This window comes from Meriones unguiculatus (genome assembly GCF_030254825.1).
Source record: "Meriones unguiculatus strain TT.TT164.6M chromosome 13 unlocalized genomic scaffold, Bangor_MerUng_6.1 Chr13_unordered_Scaffold_34, whole genome shotgun sequence".
NCBI lineage: Eukaryota > Metazoa > Chordata > Mammalia > Rodentia > Muridae > Meriones > Meriones unguiculatus.
In genome coordinates, this window is record NW_026843646.1 from 2,004,992 (window position 1) to 2,018,087 (window position 13,096).

Genomic DNA, 13,096 nt, shown 5'->3' on the forward strand with positions numbered 1-13,096 from the left:
AAAGAGTGTATAAACACACCTGTCTTCCATTTCTTCTATTTTGTATTCAGTGCATAAATTTATCTCATTGATCTCTGTTTTCTGTGTGAAACTTGCCTCTGTATTTCTTTGCTGTAGTCTTTAAATTTTTCATTTCCAGGATTCCTTAAATTTCTGCATTTAAAAATTTTTTTGAGTCTAGAATTCTCTGTGTAGCATATGCTGTCCTTGCCTTGCTTTGTAGACCATGCTTGCCTCCAAGTCACAGAGATCTCTCTGCCTCTACCTACCAAAGTGCTGGGATCACAGGTGTGCACCACCATGGCCAGCTTGTTTTTGCTTTCTTTATTGATCATATTTCCATATTTCCAGAATGTGTTTCATTCTGTCATTCTCCATTCAGCAGAGGCCTGGAGCTCAGCTTCCAGATGGAGAACAGTGGTTCCATTTCTCTCAGGGGCAGCTAGAACAGTTTAGGGCAACACCCATGTTCACTACATGGGGGTGTGGAAAGAATTTTCTATTGACTGTTACAGGTAGATAGCTCTTTTAGAATGAAATCCCCAGTGGTAGTGGAAATTTTGGTATTCCAGAGCCTATGGCAATACCAAAGTGTTACCATTCTTGGATAAGCTGCTGTGCCTTGCTCTAAGGACTTTCACCTCACAGGTTCAAGTAAAAGTCCATGCCTTGTTGGCTTGCAACCAAGACATAGGCCTAGTGAGACACAGACCCAGTGAGGCCTAGGCCCATGAGCCAGTGAGCAAGCCCAGATGGGGATAAATGATGAATTTCAGAGGCCATGATGGAAGGCTGATGGTATCAGGTGGCATACAACCTACCAGCACACATGCACCCCCAGCATGGGCTGGATTTCTTAGAAAGAACATTGAATCTGTTGAATGGTTATTATTAATGAGATGTTCAGGACAACAGTGAAAGAAAGAGTCAAGTGGAGCAGAAATAAATGTAGTCTTTGGTTTGTAGAGAAAAGCATCACTAGGTAGTTTCAGATGGCAGTCACATGCTGAAACAGAGACAGGAATTTTTAAGGAGATCATCATCAAAGAGAAAGTCCTAGGTCTGAATTTGAAGCCTAAGATGGTGTCCTTAAATTAACACTCCCTCCTGATAATTCTTCCATTAATCAAAGAAGTAGGCTAAGTGATTCCTAATACCAGGAAAGAACTTCATATAAAACCTGCTCCAAATGTGTTCCAAGGGTGGCACGATCCATCCCATTTTGTCCATCCCAACTTAAAACCCAACTTGACAATCTCACTCATGTTATGCACATTCTGGAAACAAGAAAAATGCAAAATTTAAGATAATAGATTCTTACTTTGTGTTTTCAGTTCAACACTGTGACAGCCATCTGTGTTTGGCAGAGTCAGCTCCCCAGGAAAGATACTGTAACTGTTCATTGCATGAAGCAGTGAGGGTGAAGCCTGAGTTGTGTCTTGACAGTACAAGATGTTGAGGTGCCTAAGTTATGAGATACCTACCATAAAGTGCTACCTATAGGGAGTGGAAGTAAGCAATCTTGGAAATGTATGAGATGTTTCAGGGATAGGACCATCTAAGCCTTTTCAAACAGCATCAGGCTTTGTTGTTTTCCTTGCTGATCTTCTTTCCTTGGTCTACTCTTCCCTAAATATGTACACATTCCTCTCTACAAGAATGGGAAAGGGGTATTCTGTGCATCTATGTTGGAATGATGTAACTTGCTTCTGATGTTACAAGATGTGGCACCCAAAAATTCTCTTGTGTGTCAGAAGAGACTGAAAATTTGAACAGTGTATGAGCTATTGCAGAATTTTAGGATCATTGAAGTTAGACTGCATTTTCATCATTGTATGACAATAATCCTATAGTGAATTTGGTCAGAACATATTTGATTGAATCAAAAAGCTCCCAGCGAAGAACATGTTTCTATCTTTGACACTGAAGAAAAAGTTTCTTTGTAGCCTTGGCTGTCCTGAAAGTTGGTATGTAGACCAAAAAGGTTTTGAACTTACAGATCTAACTCCAGTCTAGTGTTGGGCTTAAATATAGTCCAAAATGCCTGGCATCAACATACATATCAACATTATCTGCTGAGTCTGGAATGTAGCATTTTGGGTTTTGTTTTTTAATTTTGTTTTGTTTTGTACATGTAAGCATAGGTTGTTGTGCTGATCTTCATCCATATCCAGCATTTGAAATTTGGCAGAGAGTATATTTAATTTCTTAGGATGGCATGTATTCATGACACTAACAGGTCTGAGCTTTCTGAGTTATTGAATTGCAGGTGTGTAACATTCTTTCTACCTGCTGTATTTGTTTTTTTTTTAGACTTTATTTATTTATTTTATTCACACTTAATTTGTTTTAATATAAATTTGTTTTTCTATAATTTATTCTCTGACATGAACTCGGCTCTTTGAACACGTCCTCCTGGGGGGTGTAGCCTTGTGAGGCCACAGAGGAATATGGTGCAGCCATCCTTGATGAGACCTGAAAAGCTAGGGTCAGACAGAAGGGGACAACTATCAGGAGACTATGGAAAGGGCATAGGGGGAGAAGAAGGAGAGTGGGTGGGACTAGGAGGAGATGATGGAGAGGGCTACAGTGGGTATACAAAGTGAATAAATTGTGATAAATAAATAAATAAAATTTAAAAATAATTTATCCACTTAACATCCCAATTTTACCCCCCTCCCTTGTCTCTTCCTGGTTTCACCCCTCTGTTCCTCTTTCACCCTTATCCCATTTCTAATTTCTCAGATAAGGGGAGACCTCATCTCCTACCATCAGACTCCAGCCTATCAAGGCTCACTGGGACTGTTTACATCCTCTTCCTTTGTGGTATAGCAATGCCTCCTCTACCAGGGGAAAGTGATCAAAGAGCAGGCAACAAGTCCATGTCAGAGCCAGCTCCTACTCTTCTTACTATGGATCCCCCATGAGACTGAGCTTTCTATCAGCTACATCTGAGCAGGGTAATGGTTCCTTTTCATGAATGGTCTTTGGTGGGTGCATCAATCTCTGCAAGTCCCCATGGGCCCAGATTTGTTGTCCTTGTTGGTCTTATGTAAGTCCTTCCAGCTCTGCATCTTTCTACTTTCTATCCCCCCACTCTTTCCTATGATTCCCTGTGCTCTACCCAAAGGATAACTGTGAGTCTTAGCATCTGCTTCGAACCCCTACTAGGTAAAGTATTTCAGACGATATGTATGTTAGGCTCTCATTCTATTCCCTCTCCTCAGTCACTTCTGGTGTTGATTCTATTTGCCCTTTTGAATAAGAATTAACCATCCTCCATGGGGTCCTCCTTTTTATTTAGCTCCTTTAGGTCTGAAGATTGTAGTATGTTTATCCTATATTATGGCCATTATCCACTTACAAATGAGTATATACTGTGCATGTCTTTCTGGTTTTGGAATAACTCACTTAGGATGATCATTTCTAGTTCCATCACTTGCCTGAAATTTTCATGGTTTCCTTTTTTCTTTTTTAAATACCCGAGTAGCATTGCACTGTGTAAATGTACCACAATTTCTGTAAAACAATGGTTCATTTGAGATACATGTAGTTTATTTCCCTATTCTGGCTATTATGAATATAGATGCTATGAACATAGTTGAGCAAATATCTTTGTTGAATGGTAGAGCATCTTTTTGATATATGCCCAGGAATGGTACGGCTGGGTCTTGAAGTAACACTATTTCCAATTGTCTGAGAAAGCATCAGATGGATTCCTAAAGTGGTTGTATAAATTTGCACTCCCACCAGCAATGGAGGAGTATTCCTCTTTCTCCATATTCTCACTAGCTTGCTGTCACTTCAGGTTTTGATCTTAGCCATGATGGGTTTAAGATGGAATGCCATTTGCATTTCCATGATGACTACAGATATTGAGCATTTAATGTCCACCATTTGATATTCCTCTGTGGAGAATTCTCTGTTTAGTTCTGTAGCCCAGTTTTCAAGTGGATTATTTGGATTGCTGGAGTTTAATTTCTTGAACTCTTTATATATCTTGTTTATTAGCCCTCTCTGTTGTATGAAGGGTTGGTGAAGATCTTTTGTCAGGCTGTAGGCTGTCATTTTGTTCTATTTACAGAGTTCTTTGCTTCATAGAAGCTTTTTGTTTCATGAGATCCTATTTATTAATTCTTGATCTTAGAGCAAGTGTTCTTGGTGTTCTGTTGAGGAAGTTACCTTCTATGCCAATGAGATCGAGGATCTTTACCACTTTTTTTTTTCTAACAGATTTAGTGTATCTGGTTTCATGTTGAGGTCTTTGAATGACTTGGACTTCAGTTTAGTGCAGGGTGATAAATATGGATCTATTTTTCATTTTCCACATGTAAACTTCAGGTTAGACCAGCACCATTTGTTGAAGATGCTGTCCTTTTTCCTTGCATGGTTTTGGCTTCTTTGTCAAAAATCAAGTGGCCATAGGTGTGTGGGTTTATTTATGGGTCTTCACTTCAATTCCATTGATCCACTGATTGTTTTTATTAGAGTACCATGCATTTTTTATTACTATAGATTTATAATAGAGCTTGAGATGAAGAATGGTGATACCTACTGAAGATCTTCTATTGTACAGTATTGTTTTAGCTATTCTGGCTTTTTTATTTTTTCATATGAAGCTGAGAATTGTTCTTTCAAGTTCCTTATTGAATTGTTTTGATATTTTGATGGGAATATCATTGAATCTGTAGATTGTTTTTAGTACAATGGCAATTTTTACTATGTTGATCTTACTGATCCATGAGCATGAGAGATATTTCTATTTTCTGGTATCTTTTTCAATTTCTTTCTTCAGAGGCTTAAAGTTTTGTTTTGTTTTTTTTTTTCCATGCAGGTTTTTCACTTGCTTGTTGAGGATAACTCCAAAATACATTATGGTTTCTTTCCCTGCCTATTGTGAAGGGTGTTTTTCTCCTAATTCTTTCTCAGTCCATTTATCTTTTGCATCCAGGAGTGCTACTGATTTTTTTTTTTGAGTTAACTTTATATCCAACCACTTTGATAAAGTGTTTTTCAACTGTAGGAGTTCCCTACAGTAGAATATCTGGGATCACTTTTATATACTGTCATATATGTGAATAGCAATACTTTGACTTCTTTCTTATCAATTTGTATCCCCTTGATCTCCTTTAGTTGTCTTATTGCCCTAGATAGGACTTTGAGTACTGTACTGAAGAGATTTGGAGAGAGTGTGTGGCCTTGTCTTGTCCCTGAGTTCAGTGGAATTGATTTAACTTTCTTTTCATTTAGTTTGATGTTAGCTATAGGATTGCTGTATATTGTCTTTACTATTTTTAGATCTGTGCCTCTGTTCCCAGTCTCTCCAAGACTTTAAACAAGAATAACTGTTGGATATTGTCAAATGTTTTTTCAGCATCTAAGGAAATGATCCTTTTTTTTAAATTTGTTTATATGATGGATTAAGATTCCCTATATTGAACTATCCCTGCATGCCTGGGATTAAGCCTACTTGGTAATGGTGGATGATATCTTTGATATGTTCTTGGATTTGGTTTGCAATTATTTTATTCAGTATTTTTGCATCATTGTTCATAAAAGAGATTGGTCTGAAGTTCTCTTTCTTTTTGGGGGTCTTTGAGGATTTATCAAGGTGACTGTGGTCTTACAAAAGGAGTTTGGTCATGTTGCGTCCATTTCTATTTTGTGGAATAATTTGAAGAATATCAATATTGACTCTTCATTGACGGTCTTGTAGAATTCTGCTCTGAAATCATCTCGCTCTTGGCTTTTTTTGGTTGCAAGTATTTAGATGGCTGCTTCTATTCCCTTAGGCAGTAAAAGACTATTTAATATCTTTACCTGATTTGATTCAACTTTGGTAAGTGGAATCTAACAAGAGAATTGTATATTTCATTTAGATTTTTAAATTATGTGGCATATAGGTTTTTGACATAAGATCTAATGGTTCTTTGGATTTTCTCAGTGTCTGTTATCTCTCTCTCTTTTCCTTTCAGACTGTTGATTTGGATAGTGTCTTTCTGCCATTTACTTAGTTTGGCTAAGAGTTTGTCTATATATTCGATTTTCTCAAAGAACTAGCTCTTGGTTTCATTGATTCTTTGAATTATTCTCTTTGTTTCTAATTTATTGATTTCAGCCCTGACGTTGGTTATTCCTAGTGGTCTACTCCTGTTGGGTGTGTCTGCTTCTTTTTTTCTAGGGCTTTCAAGTGTGCTATTAATTTGCTTGTATGGGATGTCTCCAATAGCTTATGAAGGCCTTTAGTGCTATTAAAAGTCCTCTTAGGACTGCTTTCATTGCATCCCATGAGTTTGGGTATGATGTGCATTCATTTTCATTCAACTGTAGGAAGTTCCTTTTTTATTATTTCTGTTATTGTTGAGGTTCATCTTTAGTCTATCATGGTCTGATAGGATACAAGATATTATTTCAATCTTGTTGTATCTGGTTTGTGACCTACTGTATGTTCAGTTTTGGAGAAGGGTCCATGAGGTGCTAAAAGAAGATAGAGTCTTTTCTGTTTGGGTTAAACAAATTTCTAGACATCTGTTAGGTTCATTTGATTCATGACATCAATTTGTGTCATTATTTCTCAGTTTAAGTCCTTTTCCATTGCTCTGTCCCTTGATGATAGTGACATGTTGACCTCTCCCACTATTAATGTACGGTGATTGATATGTTCTTTAAGTTTTATTATGTTTCTTTTACAAATGTGGGTGTCCTTGTATTTGGGCATTGTTGCTCAGAATACAGATGCCATCTTGGTGGAATTTTCCTTTGGTGAGTATGAAGTATCCTTCCTCATTTTTATTTATTTATTTATCTATTTATCTATCTATTTATTTATTTATTTATTTATTTTTATTTAGGAGCAAAAACTAATATCAGGCAATATTTTTAAAGTTTAAAAGTATGTGAAACAGCATAGTTTTTAAAAAATCTTTCAACATTTTATTGTGTCCCTTTTAAAGTTTTATTAATAACAGTTTATTCACTTTGTATCCCCTCTGTACCTCCCTCCTTCCACCCCTTACAATACCACCCTCCATCTTTCCCACCCCTGACCCTTTTCCAGTTCACTGATAAGGGAGGTCCTCCTCCCCTTCACTCTGATCCTAGTCTATCAGGTCTCATTAGGAGTGGCTGCATTTTCTTCTTCTGTGGCCTGGCAAGGCTGATTCCCCCTCAATGTGAGGTGATCAAAGAGCAGGCCAATGAGTTCCTGTCAGAGATAGTCCCTGTCCCCATTACTATGAAGCCCACATAGATACTGAACTTCCATAGGCTACCTTTTGTTTAGGGGTTTCAGGCCATCTCCATGAGTGGTCTTTGGCTGGCATATCAGTTTCAAAAAAGACCCCTGTGCCCAGAATTTTTGGAACTGTTACTGTCCTTGTGTCCTTGCTGTCCTCTCCAGGTTTACTATCTCCCAGTTCTTCCATAAAATTCCCTGCACTCTGCCCAAAGTTTGGCTATGAGTCTCAGCATCTGCCTTGACACCCTGCAGGGTAGAGCCTTTCAAAGGCCCTCTGTGGTAGGCTCCTGTCCTGTCCCTGTATTCTCCCTCATCTGATGTCCATCCTCTTTGCCTTTCTGCATGGGATTTGAGCATCTTAGCCAGCATACTCCTTCCTGATTAACTTCCTTAGGTGTACAGATTTTAGTATTTTTATCCTATATTTTATATCCTATATCTACTTATGAGTGAGTATATACCCTGTGAGTCTTTCTGCTTCTGGGATACTTCACTCAGGATGATGTTTTCCATTTCCCATCATTTACCTGCAAATTTCATGTTTTCCTTATTTTTCATTGCTGAGTAATATTCCATCATATAGATATACCACAATTTCTGTATCCATTCCTCAACTGAGGGCCATCTGTGCTGTTTCCAGCTTCTGGCTATTACAAATAAAGCTATTACAAACATAGTTGAGCAGATGTCCTTGTTGTATACTTGAGTGCCTTTTGGGTATATGCTTAGGAGTGGTATAGCTGGATCTTGAGGAGGTGCTATTCCTAATTGTCTGAGAAAGTGTCAGGTTGATTTGTAAAGTAGTTGTATAAGTTTACATTCCCACCAGCAATGAAGGAGGGTTTCCCTTTTTCCAAATCCTATCCAGCATGAGTTGTCACTTGAGTTATTTGTCTCAGTCATTTTGATGGGTGTAAGGTGAAATCTCAGGGTGGTTTTGATTTGCATTTTTCTGATGACGAAGAATGTTGAATATTTCTTTAAGTGTTTCTCTGCCATTCTATATTCCTCTATTGAGAATTCTCTGTTTAGCACTGTACCCCATTTTTTAATTTGGGTTACTAGATTTGTTGGTGTTTAACTTCTTGAAATCTTTATAAATACTGGATATTAACCTTCTGTCAGATATAGTGTTGGTGAAGATCCTTTCCCAATCTGCAGGCAGTAATTTTGTTTTGACAACAGTTTCCTTTGACTTATAGAAGTTTTTCAGTTTCATGAGGTCCCATTTATTTATTGTTGCTCTTAGAACCTGTACTGTTGAAGTTCTGTTCAGGAAGTTGTTTCCTGTTCCAATGAGTTCAAGGCTCTTCCTCACTTTTTCTTCTAACAGGGTTAGTATGTCTGGTTTTATACTGAGGTCTTTGATCCACCTGAACTTTAGTTTTGTGCAGAGTGATAAATATGGATCTATTTGCATTTTCCTACATGTAGACATCCATTTAGACCAGCACCTTTTGTTGAAGATGCTATCTTTTATCCATTGTATGGTTTTGGCATCTTTGTCAAAAATCAGGAGTCCATAGTGTGTGGGTGTATTTCTGAGACTTCTATCCGATTCTGTTGATCCACTAGTTGGTGTCTCTGGAAGTACCATGTAGTTCTCATTACTGTTGCTCCAATAGTACAGCTTGAGTTCAAGGATGGAGATACCCCCAGAAGATCTTCTTTATGGAAGATTGTTTTAGCAATTCTGGGTTTCTTGTTATTCCATATGAAGTTGGGAATTTTTCTTTCAAGGTCTGTATAGAATTGTGTTGGTAATTTAATGGTAATTACATTAAATCTGTAAATTGCGTTTGGTAAGAGGACCATTTTTACTATGTTAATTCTGCCAAGCCATGAGCATGAGAGATGTTTCCATCTTCTGATATCTTCTTCTATTTCTTTCTTTAGAGACTTGAAATTTTTTCATTCAAGTCTTTGACTTGCTTGGTTAGGGTCACACCAATATACTTTATGTCCTTTTTTACTATTGTGAAAGTTGTTGTTTACCTAATTTCTTTTTCAGCAGTTTTGTCTTTTGTATACAGGAGGGCTACTTATTTTTTGAGTTGATTTTGTATCCAGCCACATTGCTGAAAGTGTTTGTCAGCTTTAGGCATTCCCTGGTAGAATTTTTGGGGCCACTCAGGTATACTATCATATCATCTGTAAATAGTGATACTTTGACTTCTTCCTTTCCCATTTGTATTCCCTTGATCTTCTTTAATTGTCTTATTACTCTAGCAAGGACTTCGAGAACTATGTTGAAGAGATATGGAGAGAGTGGGTAGCCTTGTCTTGTCCCTGATTTCAGTGGGATTGCTTTAAGTTTCTCTCCGTTTAGCTTGATGTTGGCTATAGGATTGCTGTATATTGCCTTTACTATGTTTAGGTATATGCCCTGTATCCCTGATCTCTCCAATACTTTAAACATGAATGGATGCTGGATTTTTTCAAATGATTTTTCAGCAACTAAGGAGATTATCATGTGTTTATTTTTCTTTCAATTTGTTAATGTGGTGGATCATATCGATAGATTTTTGTATATTGAACCACCCCTGCATACCTGGCCTGAAGCCTACTTGGTTCTAGTGGATGATATCTTTGATATGTTTTTGTATTGGGTTTGCAAACTATTTTGTTGAGTATTTTTGCATCAATGTTCATAAGAGAGATTGGCCTGAAATTGTCTTTATACTGGGGTATCAAGGGCTGCTTGCTCCTGAATAACTGGGTTCTGGAGATGCCATATTGCTTTGTCTTTTGTTGGTTGAGATTTTACACTAGCCTCTACCCACTGGGATATCTCAGGTGTTGGGTGTTAGTTTCTGGTACTTCCTGGAATCCTGTGGTGGGTCAAATCCCCTTGGCAGGAAGATGATTTTTTCCCAAAGGAGCTCTCCTCCGTTTTTTAGGTATGGTCACTGAATGGCAGGTGTTTTTCAGGAATTGCCACTGCTCATCTCAGGTGTACAGACCTGAGTAGTAATTGTTGCCTTTGTTAGTAAAGGGGGCTATCCTCTCACCCAGAGATGTTCTAAAGACAGCTGCCCTGCTGCTGGGTTTCTTGCTGTAAATTTAGTGAGCTGCATCTGTAATCTGGGTACCCCATGGTTTGGTCAGTTTAGTTAGGGAAACCTGGTTGTCCTTTGGAGCATTATCTGGGGGTTGTTCTCAGGGAATCCAGGCTTCTGTAGGTCTGAGTTTTGAGCTCTGTGCCCCAGTACCCAGGTGGTAATCAGTGTCAGGTGAGCACCACTCTCATGTGTACAGCAGGAGGCTAGAGTCTGGAGCCTGTAGATAACCAGAAACTATTCTGGAGCTAGGTGTCCTGAGGTAGGGCCAGATATTTCCCCCACCTTTTGGTTTTCTCCCAATAGAAAGACCCAGTCTGTACTGTTGGGGGCGTGTAGAGTGCATAGGCACTTGCTTGGAAATGGTGGCTCCAAGCTGGTGACTGGACAGGAAACTGGGAAATTTTTCTGACAATATTCCCATATGTGGTGGTGGTAGTGGTCATGGTAGTGGTGGTGGGAGTGTCAGCTGAGTGCTCTAAGCTGAGACCTGCTGTTTTTCCTCCCTGTGGGGTTTTCTTTCTACAGGGAAACCCATCTTTTAGTGACCTGGGGCACACAGTTCTGTCTGTGATGGAGAGTCAGTTACGTGGGTCTGGCATCTGGAATCCCACTCAGGGCTGGCTGCTGTGCACCTGAAAGTCTACAGGACCTTTTCCAGGTATAGACTGGGTGACATTCAGTCAGTCCCACTTGCTTCCTTCCCTGTGGGTTTTTCTTGAGATTGGGACTCCCAATCTCTGGTGGTCTGTGGCACACAGTTCAGCCTGGGAAGGTGATCAGGACACACTTCTTGGGTCTATTTCCTTGAAAACCTTATTCCTGCCAAAACAGCCCAGGAAATTTTCCAGGGATTAGCTGGGTGCTCTGAGGTTGAACCCAATTGTTTTTCTTATCATTTGGTTTCTTATCACCTGGTAAACACAGTCAATGTTGTTTAGGGACCAACTGTTCCAACTATTTGTCACTGTGCAGTCTCTTTTACCCCACTGATCAGTATGCAATCAGTCCTGCCATCTGGAATCTGTTTTTAATTTTTACTGAATATGAGTATTTTGATTGTAGTCATGAATATGAACCTCTTGTGTGCTTGATCATGACAGTAGTCCAAAGATGTGTTCAGAACTCATGAACTTATAGCAATTGATAATAGTGGGTCCCAGTTAAACACTGACATTTGAGACCAATTATTTGCAAGAGCTGCAAGAGCTCCTCACTGCTGAGCCGTCTCTCCTGCCTTATGTTGCTTATTTAAGATCATCATTTTTATTGCTGTTTTCATCTTTCTATTTTTAGCTGTTTAAACATGCATACCCTTTTAGTAAAATCTTATTAAAGTTACAGTTTAAGCTAGGGCAGTGCAGATTTCTGGGAAATGAATACACAACTGGAGTGAATGTATAATTCCGTGTAGAAGCTTCAGTAAAGACCTCTCAGTTATTACAATATTTTGTGTTTGATTGACTTTTAGGGGAGGCTCTGTCTTACTATATAGGTCTGGATGTCCTGGAACTCTTTGCATAGAACATGCTGCATCCAATTCAATAAGATACACCTGCCTCTGCCTCTGCCTCCTGAGTGATGGAATTAATGGCATGACAGAATACACCCAGCTTGTCCATCATTTTTCATCGTTAGTAACTGTTCATAAATTTCTCTGATGTGTACTTAATACTGTTCAACTCTTAATTTCTCTGTGTGTGTCTCTGTCTCTCTCTTTCTATTTTGCTCTTTTCTCTCTGTTTGTCTTTGTCCCCATTAATTACCATGATTATTCCCAAGCTATATCCTATTCAAAAAGTTCAAATATGACACCTTTAAACTTCGTTATTCCGTTTTCTTCTAAAATGACTTAGTGATAACTTAACACTAGTTTTTTAATAGAAAAGGTTTAATCTTTATTTTTAAATATAGACTATACGTGACTTAGAAAGGACAATATACAAAACAATGATCAAATACTAATCATGTGTTCTATGCCTTTTCTTTTCTCTGGTCACTCAAAATTTGATGTTATCAGCTATGATTATTGTTGCTGGCCACTCACATTATTTTTATCCATGTATTCACTGCAGTCCACTTTCCCTTCCACAAGTATATGAGCTCCCCTTTTCATATACTGATATTCCACATCTCTGATCCCTGGTCAAAACATGATATTCAGTGCCATGTTGTCTTTTGACTGATGTCACCCACTTGTTCACTGTCCCCTGGTAGCCCCATCTCATTTGTTGCTAGATAAAATGTCATGATTGTGTTTTTTTTTTCTTCCACCTGTCTTATGACAGGGTCCTGACCTACTCACCCACTGAGTAGTAACTGAATGTGATTCATAGATCACTCAAGAATCCAACTAATGGCTATTTCATACTCATGTCTTACAAACTAATAAAACTCCTTTAACACAGGTTTTTAAAGCACACCTTTGGTTTTCCTTACAATCTAACCTTTAGGCTTTTTCTTCTTCCCTCCTTCACCTGATGCACAGAACCCAACTGTCTAACAGTAGCACTACTGTGTCAGAAAATAAATCAAAGAAACACAAGAAATATATGATTATATTACATATGAAGTATAAATTTATACTGTTGCTACTCTTTCTGTTGTACAAATGAATGGCATATTTTAGAATTCAGTGACCTTTGATGATGTGCATGTGAAATTCAGCCAAGAAGAGTGGGCTTTGCTGGAACCTTCCCAGAAGCAACTCTACAAAGATGTGATGCTAGAGACCTGTAAAAACCTCACTGCTATAGGTAATACTCCAAATTTTCTTTCACTTTTAAAATAAGGAGACAAC